Source organism: Epinephelus lanceolatus, chromosome 17 (assembly GCF_041903045.1).
Source record: "Epinephelus lanceolatus isolate andai-2023 chromosome 17, ASM4190304v1, whole genome shotgun sequence".
NCBI lineage: Eukaryota > Metazoa > Chordata > Actinopteri > Perciformes > Serranidae > Epinephelus > Epinephelus lanceolatus.
In genome coordinates this window covers 1,510,766-1,528,645 of record NC_135750.1, presented here as the reverse complement: position 1 = coordinate 1,528,645, position 17,880 = coordinate 1,510,766, and the positions used below count along the sequence as shown (strand labels likewise).

General features: G+C 41.6%; 1 pseudogene across 1 annotated transcript; it reads left to right on the top strand.

Annotated features, from left to right (window-relative positions):
- The first annotated feature begins 4,848 nt into the window (after positions 1-4,848).
- On the top strand, positions 4,849-12,880 carry LOC117248206 (G-protein coupled receptor 4-like; annotated as a pseudogene). Its single transcript, XR_013487876.1, has 4 exons — positions 4,849-4,913; positions 6,703-6,897; positions 11,814-11,998; positions 12,094-12,880. The product of XR_013487876.1 is annotated as a G-protein coupled receptor 4-like (transcript).
- The last annotated feature ends 5,000 nt before the right edge of the window (positions 12,881-17,880 follow it).

The window sequence follows — 17,880 nt, the reverse complement described above, 5'->3', positions numbered from 1 at the left end:
TTTTATATGTTTTATATCTATTTTCTGCCTCTTTAGTTCTTTCTTAGGAAATCTCTGTAAAGTGTATTTTTCTTTTTACATGCGTTATGTAATCCCTTTGTGACCCATGGACAGTTAGTATATTTTAGTTTTCTGTTATATTCTTAATGATTTAAATATTTCTAAGAATGTTTCATATGCATTATCAATGTCTCTTTCTTGATATATCATATCCCAATTCTGTGCCATTAAGTCATCTTTTAGTGCATTGATGGATTTGTCAGACCTCATTCTTCTGTATTCAATTTGTTTAACTTGTTTATTTTTCCTGTCAATGCTTACAAAGACTGTGAAAACAGGCAGGTGGTCACTGATATCATTAATTAATAAACCACTTATTATCCTATTATCAATGTCATTACGGAAGATGTTATCAATTAGAGTGGCACAGTGGGATGTGATTCTGCTTGGTCTGGTGATTTTTGGAAAAAGGCTCATACTGTACATTGTATTGATAAATTCATCTGTAGTTTTGTGATTATTTGGATTTGACAGGTCAATATTGAAATCTCCACATATGAAAACTGCTTTGTTACCCTTTTTTGAAAACATGCCCTCCATCCAGTCCTTGAAGTTCTCTATGCTCGAGCCTGGTGCTCTATATATACAGCTAATAATGATATCCTTATGTTTTTTTTTTTCAGATTTCAATTGTTAAGCATTCTAGTAAATTATCCACCACAGCTGTCATGTGATCCAAAACCTTAAAATCCAGTGTTTTATCTATATGGCTACTCCTCTTCCACCCTTGTTTTGTCTGTTGTTACACTTCAGTTCATAGCCATCCAGCTCACAGTCCGTTCCTTTTTACCATGTTGATCCAGGTTTCAGATATTGCAATTATGCTAAATGGCTGTGTGAATTTGTGTAAATATTCTTTGATGTTATTGAAGTTTGTATAGAGGCTTCTGCTGTTGATGTGGATAATTGATCATTTGTCCCTTGATTTAATGTTCTGGTTGTATTGTTCCTCAGCGTAGTAGCAGCAGTTGTTGTTGATGGTGGAAAAGAAATTATTGTCTGGGTCTATATCATGTTCCAAATCCTGTAAATTATGATCGGTGTATTCAAATATTTTCATTTCCAGTTTGTCACGTTCACTTATTTCCAGAGTTATGTGTCTCTTGTCTCCAGATGTATATTGAGTGTGTGCCATGGTTGTACGTGTCCTTGATGGTTACCTTATTGTCCAGTTCATTGTGGTCATTGATTGCGTTGTACTTGGTTAGGTGCTCGTTAATGAAGACGTTTGTTCCTTTCTTCCTTGTTTTAGTAGCACAGTCTTGTGTTTTCTATTGACAAACCTCGTGATGATGGCCGGTTTGTTGCTGGCGTTCCTCCTGGGCAGAGGGTGGCATGCCTCGATGTCGTTACAGTCCAGATTAATGCCTTTGGACCTTGGAAAAGCAGCCACTTGTTGCTCCGTGGAGTTAGTATCCTGTTCATTAGGCTCTCCCCCGTTGGCAGCGGCCACCACCCGTGCGTATGACCACTGTTTTGTGGTCAAAAGACAAGAAACTGTGACTTTCCAGGTAGGCGAGCTGCTTGTCCTTCTCTGCGTTCTGTAGCCGCAGCACTTTCACCTCCTCGACCAGGTCCAAAATGTTTTTCTGCTGCAGCCTGACAGCAGAAACTTCCTCCGTCAGGAAATCGAGCGACTTTTTAATGTCCTCGACTTCCTCAGACGCCGGGATCTTCCTCTGCCCCATAGCTTGGTTACTTTGACTGACTGACTGTCAGCCTGTCAGCTGTTACCTTCGCAGTGAGTTTACGAGCCGACAACTCGCAACTACATTTGTATTCAGTCTGTAATCCCAGTCTGTAATCCCAATCAAAGTTGTAAACCAGGCAGGGGTCATTCTGAGGGTCTCAGCGATCAGTCCAATGTCCTTAATCAGAAATCAGTGGTCGAAAATCCAGAAAAATTATCAAAAGCCAAACACACAGTGAGAGCAAACTGACTGACAGGAAGTCAGAACTTTTTTCCCCAAATCACAATAATAAACATATTCAACAACATCAAGTCAATACATTTACATTGAGAGAAGTTATTTAAGTGAGGGCCAGATTAGATTAAGTGGGTTCAGTTGATTCTGTGATTGTGTCCATCAGCTGTGCAACCTCTGACTTGTGCCCTGTAGAAATGAACACACCTTGTATTTTTTGCTCCCCTGCAGGATCCTCTCATCAAGACACCTTTCAACATGTGTCTGACTGTCCTCCTGGTGTGGACCCTCCTGTCAACTACCCTGTGGCTTTGAGCTTCTACTGCAGCTACTGTCTCATGGAGACGCATGACTGCACCTCTGAGAGTCTGCAGCCCGACTTCTGCATGAATAAATACCTCTCTAACTAGTTTTAAGTAATGGCATCAACTAGCATTAACTGTATTTACCAGCACAAAAGATCAATAAATATTATGTTTCTATCGCCTGTGCAATTACACAAGAAAAATACCCACACTGAACATTTATGAAACTTCCATAAAGATAAAGACTGTTAATCAACGAGATTATCAGCCACACGTTTCCTGCCACATCCAGCAAGCACCAAGTGTCGCTCTTGTGTGTGTTACATTGTGCAATACATGTCAGATGTGACCTGTCTTTGAGGACATGGTTTGTATATTTTATTTAGACAGTGGTGTGTAAGATTAATTTGGTTATTATGGTTATAAAACAGGAACACTGACAGTGGTTTTCAGACATTAGTTTTTATTTAAAAAAGCAGGATTGAAAATTAAGATGGGTGCTTTGGTGATTTGCACATGAAAAGATGTGTAGATGTCTCAAATGATAGATTAAATAAGGACATCTATTTATTTTACATGACCATTATTTCAGAAGTGTGATCTGCTGTTTAGAATAGTGTCTGAATACAAATGCTGCATCTGCTAGAAACATAGTTGTGTGTGCCTGTTACATTTGCATCAAGAAAGTTAAAAAGAAAAGAGTGTCTCTTTAGTTATGGCCAATTAAAAGAACATTAAGCATTAAGAAAAACATAAAACTAAACATTATGTGTAGAGTCTTACACATCTATGCATCTTACCTTCATATATACAAAATACACTTGTCACAAACTGACTAAATGTGCCGAAAAGGAAGTTCACACCAGATATAAATATGCCCTTCCTCTCTGGGTGTCACTGGCTTTTCTGAAGAAATTTGTTAACACCAGCCCACCAACACCTCATTAAACCATGTCAGTAAATGAGATCCTATTTCTGCTGTCAGCCAGCAGTGCAGAGATGATTCCTAAAACTTGTGTTCAAAATTTGGAAACAGATTAGAAAGTATGTGAAAGAACAGAGGAAATATGATAAGGCGGAAGACGTTTCAGAGCTTTAGAGAAAATGCTGCTAATACTTTAGCCTTCTGCTAACTTGAGCCAAAGGCTGCAAGTAGCAGGAGGGAGTACTGTAGTGTTCCTGGTATGTAACTATCTATTGAAGTGGTTGGTGCCCTCCATTTTTACACTGGTATTTACTCAACATAACAATGCTAATTTCCAACCAGCAGTGATGGGATTAATGTCAGCCAAGCAGAATAAAGCTCTGTCTGTACTATACTAAAGACCTTTCCTTTACACTGGTGACTGCCTTTACAGCCATCTTTTCCATCTGCAGTCCCTCACTGGAGTGATGTGCACTGTCAAGCCACAATTAAACACAGCAGATCCACTGCTGCATATTTTTAATCTTAGCACAGGTAGATGTGTGACATCAGACAGATTGTTCAGGTTCACAGCAAGACTTAAAAGTCTCCATCCCAAGTCCCAGACAACAAGTTTCCTCTGAGGAAACCTCTCGACAGGATTCCTAAACTGTCAGTGTGTCATAACGGGGAGAGCTCAGTGACGAAGTGCTGTGAATGTGATTAGCCATATTTGTCCAGCCCATTATCATTCTGTAGTCATCAAATACCACCACTTTATTAGTGATTTCAGTGTCAGACACAACGCCAAAAGCTACCATTCGCAGTGGTATGATATGCCACCAGTTGGCTGGACTGCACCTGTCAAGGCTGTATGATACCCTAGTGAACAGCAGAAATGCTGCAAGTAACAACACAATATAAGGAGTTGAAAATGCCTTATAGGGTAAGTGGGATGAGTGGTGGATAGGTCCAACAAACCCGAGATTTTCACATGGGAAGCCATGATTTCTTTCCTGTATGAATGTAGAGCCACGCCGTGATGTTTCTCCAAAACCTAACCACGTGCTTTTGTTGTCTAAACCTAACCATGCACTTTTGTTGACATAGCAGCGTTGGTTGCAGAGTCCTGTAATATAAACAGCAGAGGCAGAAGGACGCCTAGTTTGTAATATATAGACGTGAAAGGTGACTGACAAAGCGGCGATATGTGACAATTTTGGAATGAAAATGGGTTGGATTGTCACAGCCTTTAATGCACCGACCTATAACCCTCTCTCTGATTCCAGCCTGAGGCCCAGTGTTCCACAGGTGCACCAAGGGAGCCTGGCCACCAAATGACCAAAAGTGCATTTGACAGGCTCCCAACATACTCAGCAGGGTGCACCCAACTGTGATTCTTAACATTAATAGGCATGTGCATGTTAGCTGTTGTGTGCATGTACATATCCATTCTAAAAAGTGGGCACTGTGTGAGTCTGATGGTCAGTGAGTGAGAATTTGCAGCCCTGGTAACAAACACATTGTGCAATTAGGTGCCCATGCATATTCATGCCTGACTGTTTTTTTTTCTCTCTTCCTCAGAAGAGGAGGTGCAGATTATTATCAACATACTGCATGCAAACATTTTATTTACTGTAGACTAGTGGTTCGCAGAGGACAAATCATCAGACACTGGTGTAGGGGAATCAATCAGGTTGGGTCTTGCAGCTTTCGAAGGTAAATTTGATGTTACTTTATCTTGTACAGATAGATTAGTAGCAAGGACAAAAGAACTGCAAACGGTCATGAAAATGAATAAACTGTAAGAAAGGTACAGTTTGGGACTGTTACTCTACAGAATACTGTGACTAAAACATTAATGTTTTATTTTATTTGATTTTTTTCTCCTTTTTCCTTGAAATGTGAGAATATGAAGTGTAATTGTGTAACAAGAACAAAAAAGCAATATGAAAAAAGATAAAGAGACAAAAACATGAAAAAGACTATGCAGTATTTTGAATGTTGTAAAATTGGGTAAAGACAGTAAAACAGTCTTACTACTGTGTAGATACTTCAGGAGTGCAGTCTGACGACAACATGCAGACCTTCAGGTGTCAGGGCTCAGGTGTACAGGGTGAGGCTGGTGTCTGCTCTAACCCTACAAAGGATCATGGCAGCAGTCAAGGCTATTAATGTGGCTAGATACACACTAAATGAGAATGATCCTTAATTTCCTGGTTGCACAGGTGTTCTGAGGCTGAGAGCCTGCAGGTCTGGACCTTCAGTCTCTCTATGGGACTTGGACATGGTCCTTGGTGTACTCCAGCATTCCGCTTTGACCCCCTTTGGGCTGCCTCTTTGAAATTATTCTATCTTAAAATGAGCTCCAAACACAGTTTCACAGTGAGTGCTGCAGGTTCTTGTCAGACTCGTTTGGGTCTAACCTTCCGCCCCAGCGTAGCATTCCTGCCTATGGCTTCATCCAGGCCCCACCAACCTAGTCAGTAAGCTGTGGTCACTCTTCACAAGAGGACAGAAGGTCAAGTAGCTCCAGTTTATGCTATGACTTCTCGAGGCCATGGCAATATGCATTGGGCACACACAGAATCTCAGCAAGACTAATCAGGTGTTTGTCTGCTTCAAATCCAGTCATCTGGGCAGGCCCCTGCTAAGTCCAGGCTGTCCCTACTGGGTTGTTGACACTACTCAGTGGGCATACATGTTCGGGTGTGCCTGCCCCACCTGGGGTTCAGGCACAGTACCTTGTGGGCCTTGGGAGAGGGAACCTTCCTTGTTACTTATGTGCAGTAACCAGGTGGTCCTTTCAGGCCACATTTTCAAGGTTCTACTGTATGTGTCAGCCAGTCCATCATTTGCAAGCACAAGCTGGGTGTGATTCATCAAAAAACCTTGTTGGCTACATATTATTTTCCACTGGGTTGTTGTCTCCCATGGTCAGAATAGCTACCTATGGGCTAACCTGAGTGGCCACTCCATTCATAGATTAGGCCTTTGAACAGCAATATGCTCTGAGTTTCGTGGGTCAGTCTTATGATTTGCAGATTGACCTTAGCAGCCCCTCTGCCCTTCATTCTTGGCCCTGCATCTTGGAAGCCTTGTCCTAGCTTGTGTATCAATAGTGTGCACAGACTGTACTGTGGGCAGCCTAGTCTCCTCACTGGGTGTTTTAAAGTTGCCCATCACATATGAAATATGTAACAGTGTGGAGAGAGAGTCTCAATATGATAGAGAACTTGTGGTTACATTGTAACCCTGGTTCTCTGAGTTAAGACACCATCTTTCCAGCTCTTAGGCAGCTTGGAGACGGTTCCAATCAAACTATCAGTGATTTAATGCCAGCACTGCTGCTTTATAGAACCATATGCCATGGCCAGGTAAGCCAGTGTGTCCATGTACTGACTGCTGGGGGATCATTCCACCATACATATGGAATATGTAACTGAATGGGGAGATAGTATTTTCACTCGCAGGTTACAGTGTAACCACATGATCTTTTAAATTGCAGGTTTCACTCTGAAGAATGGAAGATTTCTACATTAACAGCACTTCACAGGCCAACAGCGGCGATCACAGCATCTTCAAATTCAATGATAGTGTTTACAATGGAGAAGCTGGATTCATCTTCAAAGTGATGACATGCATCATCATTTGTATCGGACTTCCTTTGACTCTCACTGCCATCTATGCTCTTTTTTCTCTGGTATGAACATAATGACTGTGATTAATTCATGAGGTGGTTAGCACTGTTGCCTCACAGCAAGAGGGTTCCTGGTTTGATCCCTGGTGTGGGAACCCTTCTGTGTGTAGTTTGCATGTTCACACCGTGTCAGTGTGGGTTTCCTCCAGGTGCTCCAGCTTCCTCCCACAGTCCAAAGAAATGCAGGTTAACTGGTGACTCTAAATTGTCCGTAGGTGTGAATGTGAGAGGCCGTTTACACGTACATGGTGATTTTGATAAACGGAGACATCTTCCTTCGTTTGTGCCCTTCGTTTACACGCAAACGGAGATTTCTCCTTTGAAAACGAGTCTTTCTAAAAACTCCAGCCAGAGTGGAGATTTTGGAAAACTCCGGTTGCGCGTTTGCATGTAAACTGAGATAAACGGAGATAAATGCAGTTATAGGCAGCCGACGTCACAGTATGCGCCGGAACTTGCGCCTGTGTCAAAAGTGCGACCTATGTTGCTATGGTGACAATGGATACATGGAAGGCTTGAGCTTCTTGTTACACTGCCACCTACAGGTTTGGCATGCTCTTGTGTGTATATATACAGGGGTAAGTGTAAACGAAGATCTTTTTGAAAACGGAGACGGTGAAATGTCCGTTTATGAAAATAGCCGGCAACGTGTAAACGGCCTCTGAGTGTGAATGGTTGTCTGTCTCTGTGTCAGTCCTGTGATAGTCTGGTGACCTGTCCAGAGTGAACCCTGCCTCTCACCCAGTGTCAGCTGGGATAGGCTCCAACCCCCCCGCCCCGTGACCTTCGAGAGGATAAGTGGTTAGAAAATGGATGGATGGATGTGGTGTTACATGTCTTTCTGTTAAGGCCCTAATGCACCAGGGCAACACTAGTTTTTGTGGTGGTAGTCAGCCCTTGTTGACTGTTGGTGGATTCAGCATGTTGAATTGGCCTGTGTGTCAGTGGAGCCTGTTGGTGAAAGAAATAATTTTGAGAGTTCAGCTCAGTGCAGAATGAGAAACAGAAGTGAGGACAGTAAAAAAAAATAAAAAATAGGTGAAGTCAAAAGGGGGTGAGATCAGAACAAACTTGTTATATAAGGTAAGATTATTTAATTTAGCCATTTGGTTTGTTAGCAGAAACAATTCATAATTGATTATTTTTAATGTTCACTGGTGCATGGTAACATTTGTTCTTTCAACGCCAGGTCATGTTGCTAATGTGCTAACCGGGTAACTAGCATCTTGCGTCTGTCCTGGTGTGTCTGGGCCTCAAAGGATCTTGATCTAGGTTGGGGGCCAAGTGTCAGGGGCTGGGATGAAGTGTTATAACCTTACAGCAATAATGCACTCCATAACTAAAAGCTACAATAAGCTGATTGGGCTCTAAACACATGCAGTTCACATGTGTGACTCTTTCCCATCTTTCTTTTAAACTGTAGAGGTTACTGCCACCATTTAGTTAGGATCAGTCAAGTAATGTGTGAAATTGTATATCTTTTCATGGTCCCCAGAGGATGAAGTAGAATACATAATCAGACTCTGATAACATGTCTCCTTCTCCTATGCGCAATCCTCCCTGAAATGCACATGGATTAAGGAGCCCCATGTCACTCAAAATGTGACTCCATCTGTTCGATAAATACAGCAAATACTCTTCGTGTTGGGCATGATGCATTACAAATCAAAGTTGAGCCGCCCTTAACTTTTTCAGCACTCTAATTACGCAGTAAAGCATCAAGAAATCATATGTTTTTGTTTCATTATTTTGGGTCCCTTTCTCTCTTCTATAACTCACGTTCGGCTCCATTGGCCACTGGGGGCGCTCGCGGGTGTGACCCGTCGGTTCACTTAGCGTTTATTTGCGAGGTTTTAATGTTTTTTGAATGTTTTTAGGTGGTTGATCAACCTCCTTTTGTGCTCTGTGCGCAAGTGTGAAACAGGACTGTCAGAGGATTGTAGTGATGCTTCTTATTGGTATATTTGTTCAGCTTTTTTTACTCTTATGTGGCAACGCTGCTGATGGCCTTCCCCTCCGGCCTTCTAATGGAGGGTGAAAGGGCCATCCACAGTCGAGAGTTTATTCTTTCCCTGCGGACTTCAACTTCCGGTGTGGTACCGCACAGTATCCCAAAGGAGCCGTGTAAGCCCATCAGGAAGACCCGGAAAAGAGGGAGGAGAGGCGGCCTTCACCGCAGGATTAAAACCCTCTGGCTGGACAACCGCTGCAAGCTGCCTCCTCTCCCGACTGTGCTGTTGTCAAATGTACAGTCTCTCCGGAATAAGGTGGGTGAGCTAGAAACTTAAACGCAAACTTCGGGAAACTTGCTTCTTGCTTTCACTGAGACCTGGCTCAGTGAGGATCGAGACCAGGACGAGGACATGGAGCTGAGCGGCTTTGGAACCCCAATACACCTGGACAGATCACAGGAGATCACCGGAAAGAGTCGAGGTGGCGGAGTGTGTTTTTATGTCGACGAAAATTATTGCAAGACTGTAGTAGTGAGAGAGAAGATATACACTGCTGTCTTGGAACTGTTGACAGTCTCACTCCGTCCGCTCTATCTGCCACGTGAATTTCAGCAGCTGCTCTTCACAGTTGTTTACATACACTCACGTGCCAATGTGTCGGCTGCTACTTAGTTGATTGATGACGTCACATGCAGATTAGATTCTACATGCCTGGATGCACTGAAATTCATTCTTGGGGATTTCAAAATGTGTGATCTGAGGAAAACACTGAGATAATACAAACAGTACGTACCCAAATAACAAACTAAACTAAAGAACTCAGAACTGCTTAAATAATAAGAAAAGGGCATTTTACACTGGTGATTGTCTGATAAATAAACAGCCCTTCAGAGAGCTAAGGAAGGCGAAAGAAGAATAAGAACAAGATTGAGGAGCAGTATACTAGCAGTAACCTTAGAACAGCCTGGCAGGGTATAAAGCTAATGGCATCATTAAATCAGACACTGGGCACCAGTAGGCAACATATAACTGTAAAAGGAGTGGATGATAATGATCTGCAAAATGCTTTTAATTCCTCTTTTTTTCACATTTTGAAAAGTCAAACTTCTTGGGTAATATTTACTCCTTGAAGAAGTCTCTTGTCCTTCAGAGTGACATCACAATATCCCAGGAACAGGTGACTAAGCTATTCAAGAGGGTGAATATTAGGAAGGCTGCTGGGCCTGACGGAATCTGTGGAAGCACACTACAACACTGTGCTGACCAGCTTAGTGGAGTTTTTACATCAGTTTTTCAGGTCTGTGTTGAAACTTGTCAGCTACCCAGATTATGGAAATTATCAGCAATAATACCTGCTCCTAAAAATAAAAACCCAAGCGATCTGAAAGATTTTAGACCTGTAGCACTTACATACCTTGTGATGAAAAACTTGGAAAAGATCTTGAGAGATGAGGTGGTCTCCTTAATTCATGGCAAACTTGATCCACTACAGTTTGCATATTCACTGGCAAAGGTGTTGATGACACAATGCTTTTTATTTTAGATAAAGCGTACAAGCACCTTGAAAATCCAAACAGCCACATAAGACTTTTATTTGCCGATTTTCCTCTGCTTTTCATAAGATGTAGCCTCATATCTTAATTGACAGGCTTCTCTTCGTAACTTACCAGATCAGATCTTACTCCTGATTTTAAACTTTTTAACCGACAGGGCTCAGTGGGTCTCTGTAAATGAGCAAACATGCCACACCATTGTTACCAACACTGGTTCCCCACAGGGCTGTGTTTTGTCCCTGCTACTTTTTATCATGTATACTGATAGCTGCAGGTCATCCCAGTCAGACAGTTTCCTTGTCAAATTCTCGGATGATACAGCACTATTGACACTTTTGCATGGTTCACAGTCAGATCATGGCTGTGCCTTATCTACCTTTTATACAGTGGTGTGAGGACAACTATCTCGACCTGAATGCCTCAAAGACTAAAGAATTGATCACTGACTTCAGGAGGAACAGGCCGGAACCAAGGGGAAGCACTATACAGAGCCAGGAAGTCCAGATAGTGGAGTCATACAAGTATTTAGGTACAGTCTTGGACTCCCAACTCTATCTCCTGTAACACTGAGTCTCTTGTCAAGAGGGGGCAGCAGAGGATCCACTTATTGCAGAGGTTGAACTCTTTTAAGGTTTCTAGGAATATTTTGTGAGTCTTTTATGATTCTTTTATTGAAAGTCTTGACTTTCTCTTTTTATATGTTGGTTTAATGGGTTGCCTCTGAGAGATAAAAATAGTTTGCACAGAATCGTGAAGATCTGCTTCAAGATTATGAGAGTCCAGTTGATTGACTTGGCCTCATTGTGGAAGAAGCAGGTGGTCAGGAAAGCAAAAAGCATTATTGGACATCCTGACCACATCCTTTCTCAGAATTTTGTGTTATTGCCCTCAGGGCGGTGCTATTATGCCCCTCTGAGGAAAACAAACAGATACTCAAACTCCTTCTTTCTTTCAGCCATTACATTGCTAAACAGCAAACAACTATGAATGTAGAGCCAATGCCACTGACAGCCTGAATGTAATTTTCTTTTATTGTAATCTTGTTGCTGGGAATGTGTTATGTGTGTTTGTTGTGCTACATGTTGTTGTGAACTATAAACAGAATTGCCCCACTGCAGGATAAATAAAGTTTCCTGACTCTGACATCTGAAAAATGAAAGAAAACCACTAATTAGCTCTAATGCTACATTCACTTAACTTCACCAACCAGCACTTTCTCAACACTTCAGTTGCCACTTGGTGACAATGCAGCTAGCCATACTGCAGCTGTGTTGCTCATAGTGTGAACAGGGCATAAATCTTGTTACTACTGTGACCCCCCAGTTTGTCATATCTGATATTTCTGACAGCACAAAGGAGAGGTGGAGTTCAGAACATGTTTACAGCTGCTTGTTTACTTTTCTTTTGTCTGCAGGTGAGAAATGATCATGTTGCTCCGATCTACGTCATCAACCTTCTCATTTTGGACCTCATTCAGTTCTGCTGCATGATCGGTGAGGTGGCACAGACTGAGGAAAAGAAGATTAAGATTGTCTTTCAAATTTATACCTATAGTCTGGGGGCCAGTGTTGGCTTCATGGTGTGTGTCTCCTTGGAAAGGTAACTGTCTGTCTGTCCAGTATGTGTGGAGCTCCTTCTGTCTGACCTTTTGTTGGACTGCAGAATTCTGAAGCTGTGTCTGTCTTGTATTTCAGGTATTTGGTCATCGCCTGCCCACTGTGGTACCGCTTCAAACGAACCATCAAGATTTCTGTGCTGGTCTGTGTCGTGGTCTGGGTCATTCCTGCTCTCTGTCTCCTCAGTGTCTCTTTTTGCTCTAATTATCGCATCAGAGACATCACCTTTGCCATATTTTGCCTTCTTCCTTTCCCGCTGCTCATATTCTTCCTGTGTGGGACCCTCAGAGCTCTGTCTGCCTCCATCTCGGTCCCATCTGACGAAAAACGACGAATTGTAGGAATGTTGGTCCTGGTGCTGCTGATTTACACGCTGCTGTTCCTGCCCATGATCATTTGGCTTGTGACAAAGGGAGCAAGAATGAACAACTTCCTCACCAAAATGTCGTTTACGTTTGTCAAGTTGAGTCCTCTTGCAGACTTAGTTCTGTATGTTTTCATGAAAAAAGGGGCTATAGATAAACTTTTGGCCACTGTGTGTTGTTGTAGAATGGACAGCAATGATATCAGCAGTCCAGCAGTATCGATGATGACAACATGTCTACAGTCAGTTTCATGTAGGCAGGAACAGAGGGACACAGAGATGGAGACAGAGGAGAAAACAGCAGCATTATGAATGATGACAACAACAGGAAAGAGTCAAGACAGATTCTGTCATCTACTGATATGATTTCCAATAAGACACCTTACTATAGATACAAGGAAGCCTTGTCTTGACTCTGTTGTAGGAGTTCTGCTTACTGGGAAATGTTTAAACAACATGCTCTTGTTCACTGTGATGGCTTCAACAAATGTAAATCAAATGTGTGGGTTTTTTTTTTTTAAAATAAATTTGGCTGTAAGTTGATGTCTATCATTATTATTCTTTCATCTCAGATGCAAACCAGGTATTATTTTCTGAGTCACTGAGCTGCCTCACTGTTATTTCTTAACCTTTATTTTGACTTTGGGGGGGGGGGGGGGGGGGGGGGGGTACATAGTTACTTAGCAACTTCTGTTTTAGATTGATGTAGCCAAATTAAAGTTAATATACTTTGTGGTCTCTGTGAGGTTTACTGTTTACTCATAGATGGATTACTGAAAGGGCCTTGTGGGCACAGGCCCAGAGGCCCATAGTGTCAGGGAGCACCTTGGCCTTTCCCTGGAACTGCCAAGAGACTCAAAATAACTTCTAAAATAGACAAAACAAGCACAAGGAGACTCAAAATTACCCCAGTAACAAAAAAAATATTTAAAGAGAGTTTTACAGTTAAAGGAAATGGCCACTTTAGAATACAGACAGTTCTTACTGACCCTCATGCCGACAAGAAGTCCAGTGTAGTTTTTTAATCCACAAAACTCGTTCGGGGTATCGGAGGATAACAGCTAGCTGGAATAATAGCTACAGTACACTTGAAGTGCATGGAACCCACATTTTGAAAATGTAATAAAACTCTGCTAATGCATTTCAAAAATGTCAGAAGGGCTTGTCCGTCGTAATCCAAGTGCCCTGAAGCCATGGCATGCAAAATTGACTTAAAGATGTAATTTACTCCACTTTTATAGCATCATTTCTCACCGTGGTCAGTTACCCTGCCCTGCAGGCATGCTGTGTTACTCGCGCGAGATCCGAGAACTAGCACCACCACTAGCCATCAGCTAGTCTCCCGCTCGAGACTTGGATTACGACGGACGAGCCGTTCTGACGATTTTGAAATGCATTAGTGGAGTTTTATTACATTTTTCAAAATGTGGGTTCCATGCACTTCAAGTGTAGCTGTTATTCCGGCTAGCAGTAAATACTGTCTTTATTTTCATTCTAAAGAGGCCATTTCCTTTAAGTCTACCTTTATACCACACATCCCCATAATTTTTTCCTCCTTCCCCTCCCACTGCTCATATTCTTCATGGGTCGGACCTTCAAATGACTGTCTGCATCCATCTCAGTTCCCTCTGACAAAAAACAATGAATTGTGGGCATTTCAGTCATGATGCTATTTAGACACTGTTGTTCCTGCCCAGCATCATTTGGTCCCTGTCAGAGGGAGCCAGAAACAACAATATCCTCAGCAACTTGTCCTTCGTGTTTCTTAGGTTGAGTCCTCTTGCAGACATCGTTCTGTATGTGACTAAAAGCAAGGTTCTGGCCTCTGTGTGTTATTGCTCATTGCTTGTTTCAAGGCATGTGTCTGATGCCTGTTGGCCTTGGTAAGGAATAGTTTGATCAGTATTTACAATGAAGCTGGCTCCAGCAGGGGGAAATGGTCCTGTGAAACTGCTGTCAGATATTTCCAACAAAGCTAAATGCTTCCCTGTATTGTTTCCAAAAAGGACATAATACCTGATTATAGGCAGCAGAAGTTAACATTATCCTGATATGTAAACCTCAGACTTTTGAATGCAGATGGTAGATTTGCACATAATGTAAAGTATATCTTTTATGCACAGTACAGTATCACAGGGTTAACAAGTTGTTTTAAATGTTTCTATAGCCTTATGGAAAGGAAAAGTAGATTTAACATCTGTGACAATTGTTGACAGACGTGGAACCTTTTTCAATTATTGTTTCAGTGTTGTGATGGGTTTCGTTCTTTTAGAGCTATTAGAGGTACCCCAGCTTGTTGGCAGGGAGCACAGCTTGACCTCTTAACTTGTGTCTGCCAGTTTTGTCTTCTTCCTAGTTCTGTTCATTTTATTTTGCAGTTTTGTGTTGGACAAGTCTTTTCTTTAGCATTTTAATACAGGGAGGTAGAATACAGACAGCTGAAGATTTATAGTGGGCAGACAGGTACGAACTATTGCGCCCTAATCCTGTCACTAGGCAGATGAATAAGATACTTCTGTCTCTGTCTTTGCACTACTGTTATATTTCTTTTTGCACTATTGTCATACCAAAGATATATTTGGGCAACTTATCAGTTGCGTGCCTCATGTCTCTGCATTCTTTGCATTTTGCATTTTATCTTTATTTTTCTATTATTTAAATTTGTAGTTCTCTCTGGACTTTTTTTTTCTTTTTTGTCTGTATAGCTTACTTAGATCTATATTGTATATATTTTGGAACTGTATTGTATATATTTTAATTATTTTTAGTTTTAGATTTATGTGTACTTCGCTGCAATACGGGTCTGAGAGTAACAGAATTTAAATTGTCCATATGTCCAGTGCATACGGGATATTGACAAAGTTGACTTTGACTTTAATGCAAGGATGTTTGATTTTAGATAGCACTAATTTGTTGTTTTTTTGCCATTGAAGTAATCATGTCTCCATCAGAGGAAAAATATTGGATTATTTGTATCACGTGGAATTTCTACAATGTGGTTTACCTTATGTGCATTGCTTGTTTTGGATTGAGAATGCACCACAAATTGATAGGTCATTCTTTTTACCCTCACACAATGAGCCTGTTAAGGACATTGTGACATTTGTGCAACAATATTCTAAAGGACATCCCAAAACATGCAAGAAAAATAAAACAGTTTGTTGGTTCAGTTTTCCAGGGCCAGCATCCACTCACACATTTATATTTTGCAGCAGTGAAGAGGGATGTAGATAAAAAGGACAGTGTAGCTCATAAAATGCAAGGTGAGAGGGCAGTAAAGATTATGACAGCCATGAAACTGGCTCTTTTGAATTGGATATCATTTTATACATTTCAAAAGCAGAAAAGGAAATGGGATTATATTTACTATACACTGGTTTGCTGCAAGGGGCAAAACAGCAAACTTTACGTAGTGAACTCATCCAGGTCATTGAAGTCTTGGAGCTGCAAAACCTGTATTTTTTTACGTAACTTTGTCTCTTTTTATATGTAACGATTTGTGTGAGGAAAACAGATTGCAAACAGTCTTCAAAATGATTGAATTAATTAATATGCAGATTATGCAGTAGCTTGAACTGAGTGCGTACAGTTTACTGTTGTTAAATTATACTAATTTGCTGTTGTCTCGAGCTTTTGCTATTCAGCATTACTGAAAAACAAAATGATCATTTGTTTATTAGTTACACACCCCACGTGACCTTGAGTTTGTGAAGAATTTTTTTTTCCTCGCATGCCTCCAATGTTGCTTGCCGAGGCACACATCAGTAATGTTTTGGTGAAAATGCATGTGTTTGTGAAATACTGAGCATATGGCCGGATAAATGAGACTTTGATTATACTACAGGAGTTGTGTGAGAGTTTGTAAATCAATGTTTTGAGACAGATACTTCATCATCACCTTCTTAGCGCAGCTGAGGTCACACCCCTTTTCAACACAGTTAATACAGATCTCATAGAAAGACCCAAAGCACTTTTGGATTAACAGTGTTAAACAAAAGGAAAACCATCTATTCGTATCTGATCATAATTACTTGCATAATTAGAAATCTCTAATGCACCTGTGTGAAACTACTTTGCACAGCTCCTCAATAAGCAATCAGTCCTTATCCACCTATAAAAGATGCCACCTCTGTGCTGCTATTTGCAAACATGGATCAAAGAGGCCAAAAGGCTGTTCTGTACGACATCTATTGCACGTCTGTCCGTCCTGGAAGAGGGATCCCTCCTCAGTTGCTCTTCCTGAGGTTTCTACCATTTTTTTTTTCCCCATTAAAGGGTTTTTTTGGGGAGTTTTTCCTGATCAGCTGTGAGGGTCATAAGGACAGAGGGATGTTGTATGCTGTAAAGCCCTGTGAGGCAAATTTTGATTTGTGATATTAGGCTTTATAAATGATTGATTGATTGATTGATTGATTGATTGATTGATTGATTGATTGAGTTACGGCTGCGGCCGTATATTTTAACATTTATTGCATGTATATTGTTTTTTTTTTATGTGAGAGTAAGACCTCTTCTTTTTATGAGGATCTGTGCCAGGTGCCGCCTTCGTCTCCTTCTCTGAGTGGTGGGTTCTGGCTGGTCGTGGCTGCTGCTGATTGGCTGCCACGGGGGCTTGGCCTTTTTAAACCCCCAGCAATCTGTCAAAATTGGAGAGTCATTTTGACAGCAGCGTTCCTCCTCGTCCCGACTCCAAACCTGCCTGTGCCTTCGTAAACTGAATCTGTTGTGATTTCTGACTGGAGAGCGGTGAGCATTAGCTGAACTGTTAGATTTTTGTTTGTATCCTGTCGCTACGAGCAGTGAGCCATTTGTCTGCAGCCGACCCGTTGCAGCGTTAAAAAGCATTTTCATTGTCACTTGCACGTCACTTGTAAATATTTGTATATAGCACTAAGCAGTAGGGGTGAGCTGCCATTTATGTTGAACTGTTTTCTCCTGTTTTTGTTTAGTTTAGGAAGTTAGGTTTAGTGATTGTATTTTTGTTTCTTTTCTTTCACATAGGGTTTAGTTAGTACTTTGGGAAAGATAGTTTGTTTTATTTGTTGTTTTGGCCTGGGCTCACCCTGAAGAAAAGCTTCCTTATTTATAAAATTGTGCTGCTATCTGTGTGATGATGAATAAACTCACCTTTTTTGTCGTGCATCATCTTGTGTTGGCTCATTTTTATGTTACACTTCCCGAGCCCTAGACGGGTGCGTAACAGATTGATTGATTAAAAAGTGGAAGATCGTTCCTCCCAATCACCCCCCTCCAGGTTTCTCCATCATTGCCCATGTGAGAGTTGAAGTCCCCCAGGAGAACTATGGAGTCTTCAGCTGGCACTCCTTGCAGGATGCCGCCAAGAGACTCTAAGAAGGCTGGGTACTCAGCACTGCCGTTCGGTGCATGAGCACAAACAACAGTCAGAGACCTTCTCTTTTCGGCTTGCAGTTGCATTGAGACGATCCTCTCATTCTCTGGGGAGAACCCCAATAGGGTGGTGTTCAGCCGCGGGCTTGTGA